Raw genomic sequence first — 10,259 nt, 5'->3', positions numbered from 1 at the left:
CCCTCTTGGCTGTCCCAGAACCAAGCTCACTGATTTTTAAAGTTCCAGGTGTGAAGCCCAGCTGATTGTAATAATTCCAGAAATTAGGGGTGCCTGGGTGGCTCAGTCAGTTAAGCAACTGACTCTTCATTTCAGCTCTGGTCGTGATCTCAGAGTCTTGGGATCAAGCCCTGTATTGGGTGGGCTCCATACTCAGCAGGGAGTCTGTCTGAGGATTCTCTCTGTCCTTGTCCCTCTGCCCCTGCCTGTGCTTGCTTGCTCTCTCTAAAATAAATAAATAAATCTTAAAAAATAAAAAAGAATTCAAGAAATTAGGACCCTCTTCTTTTCAAAGCCAATGTCATGGGGATTTGTCCTCTCTGTGGTGGTTCCCTATGCCTGGGGTCCTGATGCAAGGGTCCTTTTCTCTCCGCATGCTGTGCCCACAGTGTCACTCCCTTCCACAGACAGTACTGCTGGTTTTTTTAGCTCACAACTTTCTCTGCTCTTCCTACTCTCTTCAAGGTGGCCTCCTCTCTACATTTAGCTGTGGAGAGTCTGTTCTGCCAGTCTTCATTTCACCATCTGGGTTATTTACACAATATGGATGTTGTCTAGTTGCATCCCTGGGTTGAGTTGAGTTTAGGGTCCTCCTACTCCACCATCTTCCCCTGAAGTTCTGAATGCTCTTTTAATATATATATATATATATATATATTTTTTTAAATTAGCTACCTAACATGATATAGTTTTTTGGGGGGGTGCTGAGTACAGCATACTTTATTGATGATACATGACAAGGTGGGGCTCCTCAAACTCCTCCCCTTCTTCAGGGTGTCTGGGATGAAATCTGTGGAGGTCAGGAGATTCTCAGTGTGTTGGGGAATTAGTTGGGGCAAGGACTCCCCAGCAACTGAGGGTCTCTCTCTTCTTGATTTTGCTGTGGCTGGTGGTCCAGGGGGCTCGTACTCCTTGGAGGCCACATGGACTGTAAGGTCCACCATCTGGTTGCTGTAGCCAAATTCATTGTGATACCAGGAAATTCATTTGACAATGTGGTCATTGAGAGCAATGCCAGCCCCAGCATCGAAGGTGGAAGTGTGGGTGTCACTGTTAAAGTCACAGGAGACAACCTGGTCCTCAGTGTAGCTCAGGATTCCCTTGAGGGGACCCTCTGATGCTTGCTTCACCACCTTCTTGATGTCATCATATTTGACAGCTTTCTCCAGGCAGCAGGTCAGATCTATAACTGACATATTAGGGGTAAGGACATGGAAGGCCATGCCAGTGAGCTTCCCATTCAGCTCAGGGATAACCTTGCCTACAGCCTTGGCAGTGCCAGTACAGAAGCAAGGATGATGCTCTGGGCAGCCCCTTAGCCATCATGTCAAGGCCCCTCACATAGGAGCCGTCCATGGTGTTCTGGGTGTTGCTGATGGCATGGACTGTGGTCATGAGTCCCTCCACAATGCTGAAGTTGTCGTGGATGACCTTGGTCAGAGGTGCCAAGCAGTTCATGGTGCAGGATAGATTGCTGACAATCTTGAGGGAGTTGTCATACTTGTCATGGTTCGTGACCATTACAAACATGGGGGCATCAGCAGAAGGGGCAGAGATGATGACCCTCTTGGCCCCACACTTCAAGTGAGCCCCAGCCTTCTCCACAGTAATGAAGACCCCAGTGGACTCCACAACATACTCAGCAGCAGCATCACCCCATTTGATGTTGAGGGGATCTCGCTTCTAGAAGATGGAAATGGGCTTTCCATTGATGACAAGTTTCCTGTTCTCAGCCTTGACTGTGCCATGGAATTTGCCATGGGTGGAATCATACTGGAACATGTAAACCATGTAGTTGAGGTTAATGAAGGGGTCAATGATGGCGACGATATTGACTTTGCCAGAGTTCGAACAGCCCTGGTGACTAGGCACACAATACGGCCAAATCTATTTACTCCGACCTTCACCATCGTGTCTCAGGGATGCAGCTGGCACTGCACCAGAAGTTGCAGCTGTCTGTCAAATGGGGAGGAGTGAAGAGCCCTAACATGATTTTTAAAGTTAAATAAAATATGCAGAGCCCTCTGCTACAGCACCAAGTCAAATCTCTTTCTCTCTAGCAACAGTTGAAGTAGTTCAAGAATTGTTTTGTTTAAGCTGCAAAACTCTAGTTTTCTCATCTGTACCCTCCCGTTATTTCCCTCTAGATGCACAAAATGTCAATGTTCCTTCAAAGAGTGCATTGAGGATTGGATGTAGTGATCTGGATAGGATTGTTCTACTGTGCCAAGGACAGCAAACATCCTCCTCTGTGGATGTGGAGACCACAGATCAATTCAGCAGCCCAATTGAGGGCAATTTGTGAATCTCTTATGATTTGGCAATTCCATTTCTATTGAATTGTTCTTTACAGCCACTTTGCACATGATTCACAGGAAGCCTGTTTTCAACTTATAAAACTCTTAATATGAATTGCTTTCATCTTCCATTTAAGTTTCAAAATAGAAAAAATTTAAAGAATAGAAAAAATTAAATACTTTTAGCTATTTCTCCTTATTAGTTAGCTTTACACCATCTCCCCTAAGCAAAACTTTTGCCTGGGGGCAGAAATAAATTAAAATAAAGTAAATTAGATTAAAACATTGGATTGGCTGCTTTAACAGAGTTAAAAAAGAAAGAGTCCGACTGCTCCGACATCCAGTTGCCTCCCCCATGTAAAACCCCAAGGTGGTGTGTAGCTCAGGGGAATAGAGTGCTCTGATCCATGAAGTCATATAAACATCCTCTGACCTCCAGCAGTAACTTCAACAATCTCTTCACTGGCGTTCTAACATCTCTCATCTCCTTGACTTTTTCCTCTGCTCCTTTCCTCTATCCCCATTACTAGTGACTTTCTGCAACCAGTTTCTGTGCTCTGGCCCCCATGTTGCAGATCAATGCTGGAAAGTTATGAGAAAGTGTTGACTGATCTGTCAAAATTTCTTTTCTCCTCTTAAAAAACCTTTTATTAACAGTTTCTCTTCTATGACTATAATTTTCCTGTTTTATACCTCTCCCATAAGCCCTTTTTTTATTTGTACATTTTATTTATTTTTAATTTAAATTCAATTCATTAACATGTAATGTTTTATTAGTTTCAGAGGTAGAGGTCAGTTATTCTTCAGTCTTACACAATACCCAGTGCTCATTATATCACGTGCCTTCCTTAATATCTCACCCAGTTACCCCATCCCCCACACCCTCCCCTCCAGCAACCCTTATTTTGTTTCCTATGATTGAGTCTCTTATGGTTTGTCTCCCTCTCTGATTTCCTCTTGTTTTATTTTTTCCTCTCTTTCCCTGTGATCCTTTGTTTTGTTTCTTGAATTCCACATACTTGTCCTATAACCTTTTAGTCTATAATCCTGTTCTCCACCCTGTTGGCTGTCACTGAACATGTGTAATTTGTACCTGTTTCTGAAATTCCAATAATTTTCAAATTTTGTTCCTCCTTAGTTTTTCCCTTTCTGACTTCCAGTCTGTCAATCCATTGAATGTTATTACTAATTAAGGAAACACCATAATTTTTCTACTCTTCCTCCCACACACTTGCACATATATACGGAGACTACAACACTCAACAGGATTTCCCACTAATGGAGGATAGTTGGAAGAAAGGCAGACAGGGGCAAGGGGCCCCTGTCCTAAGAGGAAACTACCCCTAAAAGGAAAAAGACCTCATCTTATTATTCTACACTACCCCAAAATAAGCCCTCTACCCTTTCCCATGTAAACAACTATCTGGTAGATAGATGAGCATGTTGACCAAAACCTGATTGGGTGACAGGTGCATGGAGGGTTAATCAGATTAAAACAGCCCACCAACAATCTCATGAAAACCCCTAGATTTAAATGCCTGACTCCTTTGCCTTGCTTTGGGACACTGAAGGGCCACCCAGCTCCAAAACACCAGGTAGGATTGGCTGAGGTCTCTGTCACCACTCTTCCCTGGTTCCATTTCTCCTTTTGCTGGGTCCTGATTTCCTCACTCTTACAAGTGTTTTTCTCTCATGTACTTTCCAACAAACCTCCTACATGGAGATATATACCTTAGAATCTGTTATCTTGAGAATGCAGCCTAAAACAAATACTGGGTTACAATCCTAACCAGGTGAGAAATACACATTCCTTTGCTGGTATAATCGTTTGAGAAAGGACAATTTGCCATAATTCAACTTTGACAGCTGGAAAAACCAGATTAGATTTTATTTTTAAGAATCACCACCATTAATTTACTCACTGATTCATTTATTGTCTTATTCATTTACTCCTCTAAGTCTTGTTGACTACCTGCTATGAGCCAGACTCCATGCCAGTAAAATAGCCAAATAAATGAGAAAGTCCAATGCTGCTTATTAAATAATAGGATATCAGTACTCTTCCAGAAGAAACTACTAATAGCTTCCCTCCAAATTTAATGCTGCCAAAGTAGTTATAATTATTTGTTTCTCCTAATTCCACAGGGAATAGAGTCTTCCATTAAAATGAGCTGCTGTTAAGAAAACTTTATCAAGGATATATAATCTAGACAAACCTAGGGAGAGACAAAATCATAAGCACAAAGGACAATAATTATTAGAGTATTACTCTGGCATATTTGTTCACTGTTATCACCAGAACTAAACTTGGACATCACAGAATTTTATTCTGGTATCGGGAAAAAGAAGAAAATTATTTTAACAAATGATTTTGTATTTTTGTATAATGTATCCACATTAAAAATACTTGATTATGACAAATTTCAAACATACACAAAAATTGATAGGGAAACATAAGCAATCTTCCTGTTACCTTCAACCATCTTCCTTTGTGGTCAATCTTGTTTCATCTATACCCATAACTGCTTCCCCTCCTCTCATATTATTTTGATGCAAATCTCAGCCATTGTATCTTTACATCTGTGTTTCTGTGTATCTCTGTAAAAAGTAAGGACTCCTAAACCCAACATTCAGAATAAAGTGACCTGTCTGCAGAAGTAAGATATAGTGAGAGGATTGCTAAGGAATTGCCCAGAAGAGTTAGAAATTTTCCATATCCAACCAACATGTTAATGAATGGGGGCTGTAGGTACTGAGCGCCAAGAGGTTGCAGGTTCCAGGTGGTAGGTGCTTATGTCAGCCCCCGTGAGAACTTTGGCTACTACCTGTAGTAAGATAGGAAGATATGAAGGGTTTTAAGCAGAGCAGGGATAGAACATCACTCTCATAATTTTAAAAGGATTACTCTGGATGCTGCTGTGTTGAAAATGGACTGTAGAGGTTCTGGAGCAGGAACAGAGAGACCAGTTAGGATGAAGTTTCTCACAATCTATTGTGCATATAAATCACAGGGAATCTTGTTAAAAGGCAGATTATGTTTCACTAGATCAAGAATGAGGACTGAGATTCTGCATTTCTAACAGGCTTCCTGGTGATGGCCATGCTCATGGTATACACACCAAACGTTGTTTGCCAAGAAGTTAAGAGATTATTACACACATCCAAGTGTTAGATAACGTAGCTCAAAGTGGTAGGGGTGGAAAGTAGTGGGGTTGTAAGAAATGATGGGATGGTAGGTTTAATTTTAAAATGTAACTAAGAGGATTTCCTGGTGGTTTGGATATGAGGCATGAGAAAAGACAAGTCAAAGCTCTTTCCAAAGTTTTTAGCTTGAGACAACTGGAGGGGTGGGGAAACATGGAGGAGGAGCGTTTTGGCAGGAAATAAGAAATAGGAATTTTGACATTTTACTCTTAAGATACCTGTTAAACCCACAAAGGATGAAGATGGGTAGATGACTGGATATATGAGGCTGAAGTTCAGGGAAGTGGTTAAGATTGCAGCTGAAATTTTTGGGTCTCTGTATAGTATTTAATGTCACAAGAATGAAGATCAGTTAGAGAATGAGTGCAGACAGAAATAAAGAGAGTCTTGGGGCACTTGGGTGGTGCAGTCGTTAAGTGTCTGCCTTCAGCTCAGGGCATGATCCCAGTGTTCTGGAATCGAGCCCCACATCAGGCTTTTCTGCTGGGAGCCTGCTTCTTCCTCTCCCACTCCCTCTGCTTGTGTTCCCTCTCTCGCTGGCTGTCTCTCTCTGTCAAATAAATAAATAAAATCTTAAAAAAAAAAAAAAAAGAAAGAGAGTCTAGGAATGAGCCTTGGGACCATCTGACATTTCAGGGTTAGAAAGATGAAGATAAACTAGCAAAAGAAACTAAGAAAATGCAGCCCTGAATTAGGAGAACCAAGACAATGTGTGTCCTGGAAAATAGTGACAAAAGTGAAATCAGTAATACTACAGTGAGACTAACAAATATAACATCATTAGGCACAGATATAGGATGCCCCATAAATTTACATTTAATTTTGAGCATTTTAAATTGAGTTTGAAATTTCAAGTCATGAAGCTGTCTCAGGAAGAGTTTAGGAAGGAGGGACTCTGTACTTTGTAAAGCTGACATAATATCTATACAGCATATCATTGGTATTGAATTGTTCACTGAAACAACTAGACTTCAGGAAATAATTGGCTTGCATTTTCTTCTTATCTTGAAGAGACTGTTTACATTAAATAGTTATTTTGGCATTATACATAACTTAGAAAACATATTTGTCCCATCAGGAAACGTAACTTTTTATTGTTGGGTATTACATGATGTTTTAGTACTGATCACCTGGGATCTCTCTTGAATTCTACTGTGTGACCTTTGTCCCATCATCTGCCTCAGTTTCCTCACTAATAGGAGAAATTAATCCCTATCTTACCTAGGTCACAGAAATAACAATGACATAAGATAACAGGCTTCTATGGAGATATCAGTATTATAGGATGTGTTTATGGAAATAATAGTAATAAAAGAATCTCCTTTACCCAGCTTCTCAGTTGAGGTGATTCATAAGCATATCTTATGAAATTTGTATTTTTTCCAAAGTTATATGAAGGGCTCACAGGTGACTATCTTGAAGTTATTTTACCATTACTTAATCAATTTGACCCATGTGAATGCTAATTTCACATGGTGCAAGCTAATTCTTCAGAGTTTTTGATAGTAGGAAAGAGAAGATATTTGATATTCTAGAGTCAGCTGTTTTTTCCATCATATTTCTAACATAACAAATAATAATATTTCTATTGTGTTCAATATGGGAAGCCTCCATGTTTTGTTTCCATATCCAGAAACAAACTCTCTCCACTTCTGCCCCTAAGTCTATAAAATTCCATTTTAGGGCTCAAGATTTATCATAGAAAGATGGAAAACGAAAGAAGGAAGAGGTGAGAAGAAGCACTAGCATCATAAAGGCATTTTTCCCTCCCTTTTTCTTCCTTCCTTGCTCATCACCTCTCTTCCAACCTTTTTTTAAAACAAACAAAATTAGCTTTATGTGTTCCAGACTAACAATGGTAAGTTGCAAGAAATAATTGGTGTATCAGTCAGGAAGAGCTAGGTTATGGTGCAGAAACAAACAATTCTCCAAATCCCTGTAACTCAGCAGAAAATAACATTTCCCTCCATCATTATTCTACATGTTTGAGCTATTTTTCAGGGGCCTTTACTCATGGTAATCACTCTGGGATTCAGATTAGTGAAAATGCCATCCTGCTAAGAGCTTCCATGATTATTAAGGCAATGAAAGGGATGCTGAGAATCATACTTGAACACTTAAAATTTTTTTATGGAAATAACAGAGACTACCTTTGCACACATTTCTGTGACTAAAGAAGTCATTTACTTGTTCCTAAGTTACCATGTGCCAAGAAGGATGAGCATTAGATGGCCCATGTGTGACCACCACTCCTATTTGATGAAGGGGTGGGGTAACAATAATAGTTCTTACCTCACAGATCATTGTGAGGATTTATATTAACATGGAAGCATAGAGTAAGTTCTAATATGTGAATTAAAATTAAAAAAATAATTCATACAATAAATTTCTTTTACAGAACTCACAACATACATGGAGACCATGATTGGTTAATATCTTCTCTGGGAGACTTAGGTGTAAAAAAGTAAAAAAGAAAAAAAAAAGACAGGTTTTTCTCAGTGCGTTTCTTTTGCGCTGAATTATCTCAATAATTGTCTTAACTCCTCACTTTACTTAAGGAGTTCTTCCTAAAGCAAAGTTGTGGTTTGGCAAGTAGCCAATCATTTGGACATTAAAGGAGACAATTCAAGCCATTGCATTAAGTAGGATACCTGGAAATCTGTAGACCTGGCTGGAACTGCGAAGAACTACAAACCCTTTACGCATCTACACTTGATGGGTTAGACTGCTCTGTCTGGACCCTCTTGTCTTGCAACTTCCTTCTAATTAGATCCTTTTTTCCAGGTTATGCTAACCTGATGCACATGAGAAATAATGTGATCACAAAATACTCAAATCCTAGAAACGCTTGTTTTTTTTCTAAACTATATGAAATACAGAAGGGGATTCAGGCATATTATAAACATGGTGATTTGTAAAAACAAGCTAGAAATAATAATTTTAATACATATAAAATCAAAGATGAATATAACCACATGTAGAAAACCAGTAAGAGTCTGATGGTAATAGAATTTTGCTATATCAAGAGGGGGAAAAACCATATTCTCAGGAACATTATTATTATTAGGTATTTTTTCCCAGAACCTAAAGAAGTTTATAGTAATGTATTTTATTCTCAGAAATTAATAAAAATAAATCACACAATTCCCAGAAAATACAGTTTAAAAGCTGCCTTTACAGAAAGGAAATACTCTAATAGCAATTATAGCCAAAAGAAGAATTTGTTTCTTTGAGTGAAAAATAACACTGGAAAGTCAAAAAACTTTGATTTTTCTTTTTTAGGTAAGGAGTATTTCTAACAATTTTTTGATAAGCTTGAAGAGCCTATGCAATTAAAAATTAAACTTTTTTTAAACAGAAGAAAGAGATCATTCTTTTTATTGTGCAAAGTTCTTCAATGATGGTAAGATTGGGAAAGAAGGTCAAATAGTGAACAAATATCATTTCACAGATACAATTTTTTATTACCAAAAATGAATGGACTGATCTAAATTCTTTCAGAAGACTGCCCTTTGAAAGACGTACATACAGCTGCTTCTCGTCTGTAAGAAGCTCCCCTTTTGAAGCAGAGAAAACTTTATTGTCCTCAAGATGGTGTGGTTTTTTTCTCCCCTAATAGTTCTTTTATTTCTTCCTTGCAATTGAAAATGCTAATTATTATAAGCTAACACACTCAGATTTTTATAAAAGCAGATTTAAATTCAAATCATATTGTTACGAAGCATTCTTTTACTCATTTTTCTCCTCCTTGTCCTCCATCTGCCCTTTATTCTATTTTCAATTCCTTATTTATTCACAGATCTTTTCATAGATTTCCGTCCTTCAGAAGATTATGGTCTTCCAATGTTAAACCACTTAAATCTGTCCTTCTAATGGAAATGTTTTTTTTTTCAGTGGTTAAGAAGCACATTGCTCCTGACACAACTGAGTTTAAAGTTTCTCCCTTGTTCTTTATGTAGCTTTTATTTTTCTCACTGTCCATGTTTTCCCTCAAATGCCATTTTACAGTTTGCTTTCAGAATAACATTGCCAATATTATAATACCTGTTATTTATATGATATTTTACAGCTTTATAAAGCACTTTCATTTCTTTTGTTTATTTATTACAATTTGCTTCTTCTAAATGTATTTGTTAAAACTTTTTTTCATGTGGAAAATGAGTCATAAATGAAGCATAATATTGTTGTAGACCATCTATTGCCAGAAATAGTTTTCTTTAAACTACTTTCAGAATTATATTAATCCTGGAGTTTAAATCATTTCTGAAATATATTAATCCTGGAATTTAAAGGCATAAAGCATTAACTGTTATCATAATTTTTCATCCTAAAGTTACTTTAGATAATGGTATGTTTGCTTCTTTTTTCTTTTTTTCCTACAGACTGACTATTAGGGATATCACCAGTTTCAGTTTGGAAGAACAATGTCAAGACGTTAGCTTCTTTTTTTTTTTTTTTTTAAAGATTTTATTTATTTATTTGAGAGAGAGCAAAAGTGACCACAGAGGCAGAGGCAGAGGGAGAAGCGGACTCATTGCTGAGCGGACAGCCCAATGCAGGGCTCAATCCCAGGACCCTGAGATCATGACCCTAGCCAAAGGCAGACGCTTAACCACAGAGCCACCCAGGCTCCCCCAGGATGTTAGCTTCTTTAAAAGATAAGCATTTCTTGGGGGATGTCTCTGGCTATACGTAGGTGATGGTCACACTGGATCGACT

At 38.4% G+C, this 10,259-nt stretch overlaps 1 pseudogene; it reads right to left on the bottom strand.

Moving 5' to 3' along the window:
- Window positions 1–785: 785 nt before the first annotated feature.
- Window positions 786–1,949, bottom strand: LOC103659187 (annotated as a pseudogene).
- Window positions 1,950–10,259: the final 8,310 nt, after the last annotated feature.

Source organism: Ursus maritimus, unplaced genomic scaffold (assembly GCF_017311325.1).
Source record: "Ursus maritimus isolate PB19 unplaced genomic scaffold, ASM1731132v1 scaffold_10, whole genome shotgun sequence".
In the NCBI taxonomy this organism is placed as follows: domain Eukaryota; kingdom Metazoa; phylum Chordata; class Mammalia; order Carnivora; family Ursidae; genus Ursus; species Ursus maritimus.
Note: the sequence above shows the minus strand (reverse complement) of the source record. Positions and strands in the feature narration are given on the sequence as shown.